Here is a 14,606-nt window from a genome sequence, read left to right on the forward strand (position 1 = left end):
TGTGGGATGAGGGGAAATGGGATGTGAGGAGGTGGATTTGGGAGGAAGAAGCCATCATCCTCTATTGTTTCACCCCCACCACTGGCCACAACCTCAGTCGTGGCTGCACCAATGATTTCCAGTATCGAATCCTCCATACTGCCATCCTAGTCTATGCCAGTTTGGTGCTGGGCTACCTTGTCCTGCAAGACAGAGGGAGGTGTGTCACTGAGTTTGTTGCAATCTGTTTGGTTGACGTGGCTTTCATGGTTGAATACCTGGCAGTGTGTGCAAGCTGTGAGATGTGGTTGTGATGTTTGCATTGGTGTTAACTGTGTGCGGGTGGGGTGGAGACATGTGAGCTATGATTGTGTTGGATGTTTTTAGGAGGTGAGTGAAGTGGGTGTGGTGAGTGGGGCAGTGTGTGAGGCTAGTGGTGCTTTTGTATGTATACAGCATGTAACAAATTCACTCACCTTGACCACTCGTGTGGGGTCACTGAACATTTTGTGCCTCTGCCTCCAGGTCCTCGGAACTAGATTGCTGGCATTGACTGTGACACTGCCTGCTCCCACTGCCTTCTCAATGTCCGTCTGGAGGGTCTTCTGGTCCCCTTAAGGAAGGGGACCTCTCTTCTCCTGTCCACCTCCCGCACCAAGGCCTCCAGTGCTGTATCAGAGAACCTAGGGGCTGTTGCCTGGCCTGTTGCACCATTTCCACTTCTCTTTGTGCTCAGAGTCTCTGCCTGAGTTCCAGCACCTGCTCCTTTCAGAGCTGCAGGTTGGATTTAAGTCATACAAACTCACTTTAAATGGTGCTAATCTCACATAAACCTGGGCCCCTGCTGAGGGTTGCAGACCCTCAGCAGAATGTCAGCACTGAGCTACTCATCACTATCAGTTAAATTAGCAGCAGCACCAAGTTTCTGAGCTGCCTGTATCACTGCGAATGGGTGCAGATAAATTGTCCATCAGGATTCCCGCACTCGTTTACCAGCCTGATCCAATTTTAACCCATGGTGTTTGACAGCACTGGAGAGTATGGAGGGGGGGTGAGGGGGAGGAGGCGTCGGTCATTTCCATTCTAAATATTTAGAGATAATTAACAATATAAATAGATGACAGGAAGCGTGTGTGGATGTGTGATTTTTAATATTTTATATTGAATTGGTTAATTGATGCAGATCATCCACAGCTTCTGTGTCTTACCGTTTCTATAGTTGTGGAAACCTCTCCTACTTGCATCAATCGCAACAGCTACAGGTCCGATCCTCCTTACTGTACGTGCTAAACGCCTTCGTCTTTTACTGACACGTATGTAGTGCCTGATTTTGGCAACAAACTTATTATTCGAAAAGGCGCAGTTTCCATCCTAAGTGTTGAAGACAATGTGTAAAGTTAAACTTCATTTATACAGTGTGATGTTTTTCAAAGTTTCGGTGATATCTTTACAGGATCTTTAACAGCCCCCTGGATATTGAAAAAATGAAGAAAAAAAAATGAGAATCACTTATTGTCACAAGTTGGCTTCAAATGAAGTTACTGTGAAAAGCCCCTAGTCGCCACATTCCGGCGCCTGTTCGGGGAGGCTGGTACGGGAATTGAACCATGCTGCTGGCCTGCCTTAAAAGCCAACTCTTTAGCCCTGTGCTAAACCAGCCCCTGGATATTAAAAACGATGTTGTGTTTCAGACATTGAAGACACGTCCATCGTTTCCAGGTTTAAATGAAAATGGGACAATTATCAATGTGGTAGTTATTGAAGAATCTCCTTGTCTATTGGTGGGAAGATTCTGGTTAGTGTCTCCCTCGGTTACCTTCTGACCAATGCGGCAGTTAGAGCAGCTTCATTGGCTTTCACCGCGTCATTTTTTTTTAAAGTTAAGGGGAGGGTCCCACACTATCGCACTGGTGGGGTTAGCTCAGATTGAGCTGGTGGGGGGTGGGGGGGGGCAGTGACAGGGTGTCAGTGGCAGGGGGCAGTACCAAGGTGCCAGGAGGAAGTGCCCGGTGGGGGGTTCGTCTGGGGAGCTCCATGGGGAGGGTTTACCATCTGTCTGTGCCCCTGTGATGAGGGCATGCCTGTGTATGCGTACAAGATTCCTCTGTTTTTTCAGGCCCCACCAACCCGCGTGACAGCATGAGACACGCTTCCAGGACTTTCGAAAAAAAGGAAAATTCGGCCCAGGTGTTCAAGGTCTCGAGTGTCAGACAGCTCCCAGTGTATGAAACAGACCTGAGTGTGTTAGAATGAGCAGCTCTTGCAATATCCTCAGACTGACTCCATTTCAACGGGAAACAGTGACACTTGTAAAAGATCCTTTCAGTGCCCAGAACTAAATATTACAGAATTTTAACCTCGGGAACGAAACTGCTCAACTCCGTGATGCTCGATCAATAACTCCTGAAGAGAGATTGGAGAAAATTGAAGACTTTATTGTGCTAGATGTTTCCCCCAGCAGCGCAGGTACAGAAGGCAGCTGCTGGGGAGACACAGGCTCTTATACTCCGCCTTACTGGGCGGAACCAGCAGGCAGGCTTCACCAATGAAATAGCAGTCTCAGGTACCTCCCACACCAAATGTCTTACAGCATTATTCAGGGTACTGTAATACCCCTAATACCGACTACCACATTCACCCCCTGTAAAAAAAAAGAGACCGGCGGGGTTGGTGGTCGCGCGTTATACAGTGGTAGAGGTTGAGGTTATGGTGGTACCCAGTATACATTAGCACAGTGTTTTGCCTCGTTACATGTCGCAACTATTTACAGTAATTATTTCCAGTCTGAATGAAGTAATTAGTCGATCGGGGGCCCTGGTCGTCCTCTGCGAACGTCGTAGCTTCGGTGGTGATGCAGGCGCCGGCTCGGGCATCCGTGGCTCCGGGAGCGTGGCTTCGGCTTCTTCGGCAGCTTCATCACCCCTAGATGGGACCGGTGGGAGGACCGATCCACCTGGGAAGGGGGTGGCTGTGGGGTGCGCCGGTGGGAGGGAGGGTGGGGTCGATGGTGGAGGTGTGGGTGGGGATCCAGCGGGCGCCAGGTCCTGTAGACGGTATCCTGTTGGCCGTCGGGGTACGCCACATAGGCATATTGAGGGTTAGCATGAAGGAGGTGGACCATCTCGACCAATGGTCCGACTTGTGCGCCCGCACGTGATTGCTGAGCAAGATGGGTCCAGGAGCTGCTAGCCGGGTTGGGAATGAGGTCCCGGAGGAGGACTTCCTAGAGAAGACAAGGAGACGTTCGTGAGGTGTTTGATTGGTCGTGGTACACAACAGTGATCGGATGGTGTGGAGAGCATCCGGGAGGACCTCCTGCCAGCGGGAGACTGGGAGATTCCTGGACCGTATGGACAGTAGGACGGTCTTCCAGATCGTTCCGTTCTCCCTCTCCACCTGCCCATTTCCCAGGGGGTTGTAACTGGTCGTCCTGCTCGAGGCAATGCCCTTGCTAAGCAGGAATTGACGCAGTTCATTGCTCATGAAGGAGGACCCCCTATCGCTGTGTATGTACGCGGGGAACCCAAACAGCGTGAAGATACTGTGGAGGGCTTTTATGACGGTGGCTGGGGTCATGTCGGGGCAGGGGATGGCGAATGGGAACTGGGAGTACTCATCAATCACGTTCAGGAAGTACGTGTTGCAGTCAGTGGAAGGGAGAGGCCCTTTGAAGTCCATACTGAGTCGTTCAAAGGGACGGGAAGCCTTTATCAGGTGCGCTTTCTCTGGGCGGTAGAAGTGCGGCTGGCACTTCGCGCAGATTTGGCAGTTCCTGGTGGCGGTCCTGACCTCTTCGATGGAGTAGGGCAGGTTGCGGGTCTTAATGAAATGGAAGAATCGAGTGACCCCCCGGGTGGCAGAGGTACTCGTGGAGGGCCCGGAGGCGGTCCACTTGTGCGTTGGCACATGTACCGCGGGATAGGGCATCAGGAGGCTCGTTTAGCTTCCCGGGATGATACAAGATCTCATAGTTGTAGGTGGAGAGCTCGATCCTCCACCGTAAGATCTTGTCGTTCTTTATCTTGCCCCGCTGTGCATTATCGAACATGAAAGCAACTGACGGTTGGTCAGTGAGGAGTGTGAATCTCCTGCCGGCCAGGCAATGCCTCCAGTGCCGCACAGCTTCTACTATTGTCTGGGCCTCCTTTTCAACTGAGGAATGGTGGATTTCTGAAGCATGGAGGGTGCGTGAGAAGAAGGCCATGGGTCTGCCCGTTTGGTTGAGGGTGGCCACCAGAGCTACGTCGGACGCGTCGCTCTCGGCTTGGATGGGGAGGGATTCGTCGATTGCGTGCACCGTGGCCTTTGCGATATCCGCTTTGATGCAGCTGAAGGCCTGGCGAGCCTCTGCCGACAGGGGAAAAACTGTGGATTGAATTAGTGGGCGGGCCTTGTCCGCATAGTTGGGGACCCACTGGGCATAATACAGAACAAATCCCAGGCAGCGTTTCAGGGCCTTGGAGGAATGGGGGAGGGGGAACTCCATGAGGAGGCGCATGCGTTCGGGATCTGGGCCAATAACTCCATCATGCACTATGTAGCTGAGGATGGCTAGACGGTCGGTGCTGAACACGCATTTGTCCTTGTTATATGTTAGATTAAGGATTTTTGCGGTATGGAGAAATTTTCGGAGGTTGGTGTCGTGGTCCTGCTGGTCGTGGCCGCAGATGGTGACGTTATCGAGGTACGGAAATGTGGCCCGCAAACCATACCGGTCAACCATTCGGTCCATCTCCCGTTGGAAGACTCCATTTGTGACACTGAATGGAACCCTTAGAAAGTGGTAGAACCGCCCATCTGCTTCGAATACAGTGTATTTGCGGTCGCTAGGGCGGATGGTGAGCTGGTGGTAGGTGGATTTTAGATCCACCGTGGAAAAGACCTTGTATTGTGCAATCTGATTGACCAGATCAGATATGTGGGGGAGAGGGTACGCATCGAGCTGCGTATACCTGTTGATGGTCTGACTATAATTGATGACCATCCTATGCTTCTCCCCAGTTTTTACAACCACTACTTGAGCTCTCCAGGGACTGTTGCTGGCCTCAATAATACCTTCCTTCAGTAACCGCTGGACTTCCGACCTAATGAAGGTCCGGTCCTGGGCACTGTACCGTCTGCTCCTGGTGGCGACGGGTTTGCAATCCGGGATGAGTTTTGCAAACATGGAAGGCGGATCGACTTTGAGAGTCACGAGGCTGCAGACAGTGAGGGGGGGTGTAGGGCCGCCGAATTTAAAAGTTAAGCTCTGGAGATTACATTGGAAGTCTAACGGTAAGAGTGTGGCAGCGCAGAGGACAGGAAGGACGTAGAGCCGGTAATTTTTAAATTCCCTTCCCTGGACTGTGAGGTTCGCTATGCAGAACCCTTTGATCTCTACCGAGTGAGACCCAGAGGTCAGGGAGATTTTTTGGTTAACTGGATGGATGGGAGGAGAACAGTGAACAGTGCCTTACCGTATTGGGGTGTATGAAGCTCTCTGTGCTCCCAGAGTCGAACAGGCAGGTTATTTTATGCCCGTTGATGAGCACGGTCGGCGTCGCAGTCGAGAGTGTTCGATGCCGAGACTGGTCCAGGGTCACCGATGCAAGATGTCGCAAAATTTGGATGTTTTCCTCGGGCGGTGTGTTCTCATCTGAGTCGGGGTCCTGAGAGTCCAGCCAAGACGGCGCCGCCACTGGTCGCACATGGCTGGAGGTGTACAAGATGGCGGCGCCCATCCATCACACGTGGTCCCCGGGGAACAAGGTGGCGGCGCCCGGAGGCCGCACGTGGCTCTGGAGAAGGAAGATGGCGGCGCCCGCTCGTGGCTCGTGGAGAGAATTGTGGTGGCGGTCCCGGTTCGCCCCCGGAGACCGTGGCGACCGCCCGGGCCTGGCATACTGCCACAAAATGGCCCTTTTTGCCGCACCCTTTGCAGATGTATGAGTGGGCCGGGCAGCGCTGCTGGGGGTGCTTGGCTTGCCTGCAAAAATAGCAGCGGGGCCCCTCGGGGTTGCTTGGCAATCTCGCAGCACAAGCTTGTGGGGGAATAGGGGATGCCTCGGAGTCGGCCGCGGGGGGGTTCCACGCTGCCCAAGGGGCTGCCACGCTGTCAGGGATGTAAGTGCGGGCGTTTCGGGAGGCCACATCCAGGGAGCTAGCAAGGGCCCATGCTTCCTTGAGGCCTAGTGTCTCTTTCTCCAGAAATCGCTGGCGGATTTGGGAGGACAGCGTACCTGCAACTAATGCGTCCCGGATCAAAGGTTCTGTGTGGTCGCTGGCCGAAACTTGCGGTCAGTCACAGTTCCTCCCTAACACCAGGAGTGCACAGTAGAGCTCTTCCAGTGACTTCCCGGGGATTTGTCGCCTCATCGCTAGCAGATGTCGGGCGTAGACCTGGTTTACTGGGCGAATATAGTGTCCTTTCATCAGGGTCATTGCGGCCTCGAAATCAGGTGGACCGGCGGGGGTGGTGGTCTCGCATTACAGCATTATTCAGAGTACCGTAATACCCCTAATACTGACTACCACACTCCCCAAACCAAATATCAGGAAATAAATAGCACCCTTATCAGCCGGGTCTGCAATTCCGAGCACAGGATGGTTAGGATGCATTTTGCCTTTTGTATCGGGCATCTGGACTCACTCGTTCTCTCCGCCAACTCTGCATTTACTCGCTGCTCAACGCTGCTTTGGTTAAACAAGAGTTAGCTTCGCTGTGGGCGCATCCCCTATGTGGAGCTTCCTGCACGTGGACACACGTACAAACAGGCACAACATCCCGAGCGTGGAGAGGACAACGATTCCATGTGCCGGAACATTGAGCAACAGGCAGCTTGTCTAACTAGAGCAGCGGCAGCAATCTCAGGAGGAGCAGAGTGATCCCCCTGGTGGAGCTGCCCCAGCTCAGAGGAGCCGCAGCTTGAAGTGCTTCTGTTTATTCTTCTGTTTACTCTTGCAGCTTTTAACAGACAAACCGCAACCAGGCGCTCCCGGCTGTGAGATATGTATAACATGCTTAGATTATCATTTAATTCAGAAAGAAACATTACCCCAGTGGCTAGAAAAGGGGTGCTCCAGGGAGTAAAGTTTTTTTTTGAATATACATATTTTAAAAATCTTATTGCCGATGTTTGCCCTATGAGAATGCCTGAAGAGTTCAGGATTGTAAAATCAGTGAAGAATCAATACTGTGCTTGAGAAACTGTGGTAGTCACCACTAGCTGTATTATATGTATTACGGTAAGACACATATACTAGAGGTACCTGGGTAAATCCCTGCCTGCTGGCTCCGCCCAGTAGGCGGTGTATAAATGTGTGTGCTCACCGGTGCTGCAGCCATTCTGGTTCCAGCTACAGGAGTCACAACATCTTTGCTCAATAAAGCCTCGATTATTCCACTACTCTCGTCTTTGTAGTAATTGATAGTGCATCAAATTATTGAGCAAAGATTTTTAAAACGATGGATCTTCGCATCAAGCCTGATCGCCTGCAGCTGAGCCCTCAAGCAGCCAACGCTACTTCCGCATTTGACCACTGGCTAGCCTGCTTCGAAAGCTACCTCCGAGCACCCACTGAGGAACCCTCGGATGCGCAGAAGCTCCAAGTCCTTTATTCACGGGTGAGCCGTGGCATTTTTCCTCTCATCCGGGATGCACCCACTTACTCCAAAGCAATGGAGCTCCTGAAGGGACATTATGTTCGGCCAGGTCAATCAACTATAAGCCAGGCACCTCCTGTCCACGAGACAGCAACTGCCTGGTGAGTCCCTAGGTCTGGCATGCCCTGCACATCCTGGGGAGGAACTGTGACTGCCAGGCAGTTTCGACAGTACAGCACATAGAACTTTTAATCCGAGACTCCTTCGTTACGGGCAAGAGGTCTGCGTACGTCCGCCAGCGCCTACTGGAAGCGGGTACGCTTGATCTTGCGGGAACCAGGCAGTTCGCGAACTCGTTAACAGTGGCCTCCCGTAATGTCCAGTCATACGCCCCTGACCGTACGGCACCCTCATGGGCGTCGTGGGTCCCACCAGTTGCCAACTCCAGCTCACCGCAAGCCTGCGCCGCGCGCCAGCCAGCCAACTCCGGGGGGCCCAAATGCTATTATTGCGGGCAGAACAAACACCCCCTGGCAGCGCTGCCCGGCGCGGAGCGCAACCTGCAACGGATGTGGAAAGTAGGGACACTTCGCTTCTGTTTGCCACGCCCGGTGGGTCGCCGCTGTTTCTAGGCCCAGTGTCCTTACACCCCCCACGTGCGACCCAGGGGCGCCGCCATTTTCCTCCTCGCAGGCCACGTGCGGCCCGTGGGTGCCGCCATCTTCGCCGCCATTTTGGACGGCACCTCAGGGCCACTGCTCGTCTAGAAGCTCGTCTGGCCGTTCATCGCCTGCCGCTACCCCCACCACCGCTGCCCAGCCTGGGACTTCCAACGTCTGCCGCGGATCGCCTCGATCACCCTGGACCAGAACGGCCACGCAACCTCGCGACCGCAACGACAACGGTGAAAATCGATGGGCACAAGACTTCCTGCCTTTTTGTCTCCGGGAGCACGGAGAGCTTCATCCACCCCATGACGGTAAGGCGCTGCTCCCTCGCGGTACACCCCGTTACCCAGAAAATCTCCCTGGCCTCCGGATCCCATTCCATAGAAATCCGGGGGTGCTGCATCATGATCCTCACCGTCCAAGGTGTACAGTTTAGCAACTTCCGGCTCTACATCCTCCCCCACCTCTGCGCTGCCCTGTTACTCGGCCTGGACTTCCACTGCCACATCCAAAGCTTATCCTTAAAGTTCGGCGGACCCCTATCCCCCCTCACCGCAGGCAGCCTCATGACCCTTAAGGTCGATCCGCCTTCCTTGTTTGTGAACCTCACCCCGGATTGCAAACCCGTCGCCACCAGGAGCAGACGGTACAGTGCCCAGGACAGGACCTTCATCAGGTCGGAGGTTCAACGGCTTCTGCGGGAAGGCATCATTGAGGCCAGCAATAGCCCCTGGAGAGCCTAAGTGGTAGTAGTTAAGACTGCGGGGAAACACAGGATGGTCATTGACTACAGTCAGACCATTAATCGGTACACGCAGCTCGGCGCGTACCCCCTCCCACGCATATCTGACATGGTCAATCAGATTGCGCAGTATCAGGTCTTTTCCACAGTGGGCCTGAAGTCCGCCTACCACAAGCTCCCCATCCGCCCGGAGGACCGCCAATACACTGTGTTCCAAGCAGATGGCCGCCTCTATCACTTCCTTAGGGTTCCCTTCGGCGTCACTAATGTGGTCTCGGTCTTCCAACGTGAGATGGACCGAATGGTGGAGCGGTACGGACTGCGGGCCTCCTTCCTGTACCTAGACAACGTCACCATCTGCTTTTACGATCAGAAGGACCACGACGATAACCTCCTAAAATTTCTCCAGGCCGCCAAACTCCTTTATCTCACGTACAATAAGGAGAAATGTGTGTTCCGCACCAACCGCTTAGCCATCCTTGGCTATGTCGTGGAAAATGGAGTTCTAGGGCCCGACCCTGACTGCATGCGCCCCCTCCTGGAACTCCCTCCCCCCACTGCCCCAGGGCCCTGAAACGATGCCTGGGGTTTTTCTCATACTATGCCCAGTGGGTCCCTAACTATGCGGACAAGGCCCGCCCACTCATTCAGTCCACAGTTTTTCCCCTGACGGCTGAGGCCCGCCAGGCCTTCAACCGCATCAAGGCAGACATCGCCAAGGCCACGATGCACGCGGTCGACGAGACCCTCCCCTTTCAGGTCGAGAGCGATGCATCGGACGTAGTTCTGGCCGCCACCCTCAACCAGGCGGGCAGGCACGTGACCTTCTTTTCCTGCACCCTCCATGCCTCCGAAATTCGGCACTCCTCTGTTGAAAAGGAGGCCCAAGTCATTGTGGAAGCTGTGCGGCATTGGAGGCATTACCTGGCCAGCAGGAGATTCACTCTCCTCACTGACCAATGGTCGGTTGCCTTCATGTTCAATAATACACAGCGGGGCAAGATCAAAAACGATAAGATCTTGAGGTGGAGGATCAAGCTCTCCACCTATAATTACGAGATTTTGTATTGCCCCGGGAAGCTCAACCAGCCCCCTGACGCCCTATCCCGCGGTACATGTGCCAGCGCACAAATGGACCGACTCCGGGCCCTACACGATGGCCTCTGCCACCTGGGGATCACCCGGTTCTTTCATTTCATCAAGGCCCGCAACGTGCCCTACTCCATTGAGGAGGTCAGGGCTGTCACCAGAGACTGCCAGGTCTGCGCAGAGTGCAATCCGCACTTCTACCGGCCAGATCGAGCGCACCTGGTGAAGACCTCCCCCACTTTGAGCGCCTCAGCATGGACTTCAAAGGGCCCCTCCCCTCCCCCGACCGCAACACGTACTTTCTGAACGTGGTCGATGAGTACTCCCGGTTCCCTTTCACTATCCCATGCCCCAATATGACTTCTGCCACGGTCATTAAAGCCCTCCTCAGTGTTCGGTTTCCCCACCTACTTCCACAGCGACCGGGGATCCTCCTTTATGAGTGATGAGCTGCGTCAGTTTCTGCTCAGCAAGGGCATTGCTTCGAGCAGGACGAGCAGCTACAACCCCCGGGGAAATGGGCAGGTGGAGAGGGAGACCGGGATGGTCTGGTAGGCCGTCCTGCTGGCCCTGCGGTCTAAAAATCTCCCGGCCTCCCGCTGGCAAGAGGCCCTCCCCGACGTGCTCCACTCCATCCGATCGCTCCTCTGCTCCGCGACGAACAAAACCCCAATGAATGTGTGTTTGCCTTCCCCAGGAAGTCCACCTCCGGGGTCTCCCTCCAAACATGGCTGGCAGTTCCTGGACCTGTCCTCCTTCGCAAGCATGTGCGGACCCATAAGTCGGACCCTTTGGACGAAAGGGTCTACCTCCTACACGCGAACCGCAGTACGCCTACGTGGCACACCCCGACGGGCGCCAGGACACAGTCTCCCTCTGGGACCTGGCACCCACTGGATGACCACCCACGGCCCCCACCCCAGGAGGATCCGTCCTCCCACTGGTTCCACTCAGAGGTGACGAAGACGAGGACACACTCCCGGAGTCACAGGTGACCAAGTCGGCGCCCATATCACCACCAGGACTGAGGTGATCACAGAGGAGGATCAAGGCCCCCGACAGACTGAACTTGTAAATTTGTTTTCAACCATCCCCCGCCGGACTTTTCTTTAACAGGGGGTGAATGTGGTAGTCACCACTAGCTGTATTATATGTATTACGGTCAGACACGTATACTAGAGGTACCTGGGTAAATCCCTGCCTGCTGGCTCCGCCCAGTAGGCGGTGTATAAATGTGTGTGCTCACCGGTGCTGCAGCCATTCTGGTTCCAGCTACAGGAGGCTCAACACCTTTGCTCAATAAAGCCTAGATTATTCCACTACTCTCGTCTTTGTGGTAATTGATAGTGCATCAGAAACCAAGATTATATCATAGTGTGCATGATAGTGAAATAACCAATGCCCATAGAGTTAGGTTGTGTCTGGGAAGGGGGTCCTGAGGGGGTGCTGGGGGAGGGGGGTCCCAACAATGAAGCCCAGCACAGGGCCAAACTATCTGTAAATCTGCCACTGGTCCCTCGTTCTGGAATTCCTTCCCTGTACCTCTCCGCCTTTCCACCTTGTTTACCTCCCTTAAAACACTAAAACTACTTCCTTGATACAACTTTTGATCATCTGATCTAATATTTGGCTTTGGCCACGATCCAATGGCCATGCTGCACCCAAAAAAGCAACTCATTGCGGTGCAGTGTGGCCGATGAAAGCCGGGAGACCCCGCTTCCGGGATCTACCAAGCTCGTCACGATCTCGCGAGACGTTGTGATGTAAATCCTGCCAACAATGGGCGAGATCCTTTTTTGGCAAATCGACATATTAGAGCGAAACAGTAAGCCTCACTCTGATGTGCAGATTTGCAAGGTACCTGGGGCTTTGGGATTCAACTGCTCGCCTCAGAGATCTTGGGCGAGCACCACAAATGGGGACCAGACGGAATGGCACCCATGAGGGTCTCCCAGGGGATCACAGGCCACCAGCTGCATGCCCTTTGGACAGATGGTGCCCTAGCACTGCTAATGCCACCTAGGTATCCTAGCCCAGATAGCACTGCCAGCCGCCTGTCACATCAACATTCTGCCTCACAGAATGGGGAGCAGCAATATGAATGAACTTTAACACTCTGAACTCCTCATTAAAACTGCAGGAGAGCAGGAGGTGTTGGGTGGAGATTTGAGAGATCATTGCAATGAGAGGGAAAGCTAGCCCGATCCTGAAAGGTGATATTCTCTCCCCCTCCCCCACGCTGGTTAGACGGTGACATTGGTGGAAAGCGGGAGCAGATTCTCAGGGAAGAATTTATCGACAGCTGGATGTCAGCTTCCATTCTATTGGACTGGGCTCTGCAGTCTAATACCATGAACATTCTAAACATATTGTACCTGGTGAATTAGAAACCACATTTAAAAGAGATTTACCTGAGCAGTATATGGATAATCTTTTGCAGAGTTGATGCCTTTATTTCTGATCACATACGCAAAGGCCCTTGACATCCATCCACCACTACATCCATGGTTACCATATGGTCCGGTACAATCAACCAGGTTCACTCAGAGGAATCAGTATTTCAGTGGCGTGAAACAACTGCCCTTCGATGGCACCGGTCGCACTGAAAGCCCAGCAAGAACCACATCGTCCCTGGTATTGACAGAAATAATATTACATTAAAAACATCCTGATATAAAATTAAAATCTTTCCATTTCTTGTCAGGGGGAGTACAGATTTTGCACCAAGGATGTTAGTGCACCTTCTTCATGAAATTTCTCGCAGTCACTTGGGATCAGTGAATGCCTGAGTGACAGGGTTGGGAGGGAAAATTTGATAAGAAAAGTTAAGAATGGAATCATGGGCAAAGTAAGTCAGCCCGCTGCTTGTGACCCAGGTTTCAATCCACGTGTGGAGGAAGTGTTTCCAGCTGTTTCAGCTGGAGCTCAGGGTTGCCGAGCTGGAGGGGAAGCTCAACATCAGGGAGGACGGGAGTTTCCTGTGTTCCAGGAGATGGTCACTCCCCAGCCATGGAGAGATAAGGTTAGGAGGTGGGTGCCTATCTGGAGGAGTAGGAAGAAGAAGAAAGTCCAAGTATTCTCGGGGAGTCACTCTCAGGGGCTGGTTTAGCTCACTGGGCTAAATCGCTGGCTTTTAAAGCAGACCAAGGCAGGCCAGCAGCATGGTTCAATTCCCGTAACAGCCTCCCCGGACAGGCGCCGGAATGTGGCTACTAGGGGCTTTTCACAGTAACTTCATTGAAGCTTACTTGTGACAATAAGCGATTTTCATTCATTTCATTTCATTTCAAGCAGATAATGGCTGCAAGTGACAACACCTCGAAGGGATGCAGCCCTGGTGTCTTCAGCCAAGACGGGAGCGAGACCCTGGAGGTGAATTTCCTGGGGGAAACAAACAGGCGGTCATTGGGGGTCTCGTTTGTGGCTGTGCAAAGGAGGGACCTAATAGAGTGGAACGTGTCGGGGAGGGCCTCCTGCCAGTGGGAAACTGGGAGATTCCTACACTGTAGGGCCAGGAGGACGGCCTTCCAGACCGTCGCGTTCTCCCTCTCCACCTGCCTGTTTTCCCGGGGGTTATAACTGGTAGTCCTGCTCGAGGCGATGCCCTTACCGAGCAGGTACTGACGCAGTTCGGCGCTCATGAACGACGAGACCCGGTCACTGTGAACGTACGTGGGGAAACCAAACAGGGTGAAGACACTATGTAGGGCTTTAATGACGGTGGCCGCGGTCATATCGGGGCAAGGGATTGCAAAGGGGAAGCAGGAGAACTCGTCAACGACGTTGAGGAAATACGTGTTGCGGTTGGTAGAAGGGACGGGCCCTTTGAAATCAATACTGAGGCGCTCAAAGGGCCGGGGTGCCTTTACCAGGTGAGCCTTATCCGGTCGATAGAAGTGTGGCTTCCACTCAGCGCAGATTGGGCAATCCCTGGTCATGACTCTGACCTCCTCAGTGGAGTAGGGCAGGTTGCGGGCCTTGATGTAGTGGAGAAGCCAGGTGACCCCCCGGGTGGCAGAGGTCAATGTGGATAACCCGGAGTCTGTCATCTTGCGCGCTGGCGCATGTGCCGCGGGACAGAGCATCTGGGGGCTCGTTGAGCTTCCCAGGACGATATACTATATCGTAATTATAGGTGGAGAGTTCGATCCTCCACCTCAAGATCTTATCATTCTTGATCTTTCCCCGCAGCGTATTATCAAACATGAAGGCTACCGATCGTTGGTCGGTGACGAGGGTAAACCTCCTACCAGCGAGGTAGTGCCTCCAGTGCTGCACAGCTTCCACGATGGCTTGGGCTTCTTTTTTGACCGAGGAGTGTTGAATTTCGGAGGCATTGAGGATACATGAAAAAAATGCTACTGGCCTGCCTGCCTGGTTAAGGGTGGTGGCAAGGGCGACCTCTGACGCATCGCTCTCCACCTGGAAGGGATGGACTCATCCACCGCGCGCGCAATATCCGCCTTGATGCAGCTGAAGGCCTGGCGGGCCTCAGCCGCCAGTGGGAAGATGGTGGCCTTGATTAGTGGGCGGGCTTTGTCCACAT

The 14,606-nt window shown here is 53.6% G+C and overlaps 1 pseudogene; it reads right to left on the reverse strand.

Annotated features, from left to right (window-relative positions):
• LOC140395237 (procathepsin L-like) overlaps positions 1–14,606 on the reverse strand; it is a 184,091-nt pseudogene that overhangs the window by 10,447 nt on the left and 159,038 nt on the right.

Source organism: Scyliorhinus torazame, chromosome 18 (assembly GCF_047496885.1).
Source record: "Scyliorhinus torazame isolate Kashiwa2021f chromosome 18, sScyTor2.1, whole genome shotgun sequence".
NCBI classification, from domain to species: domain Eukaryota; kingdom Metazoa; phylum Chordata; class Chondrichthyes; order Carcharhiniformes; family Scyliorhinidae; genus Scyliorhinus; species Scyliorhinus torazame.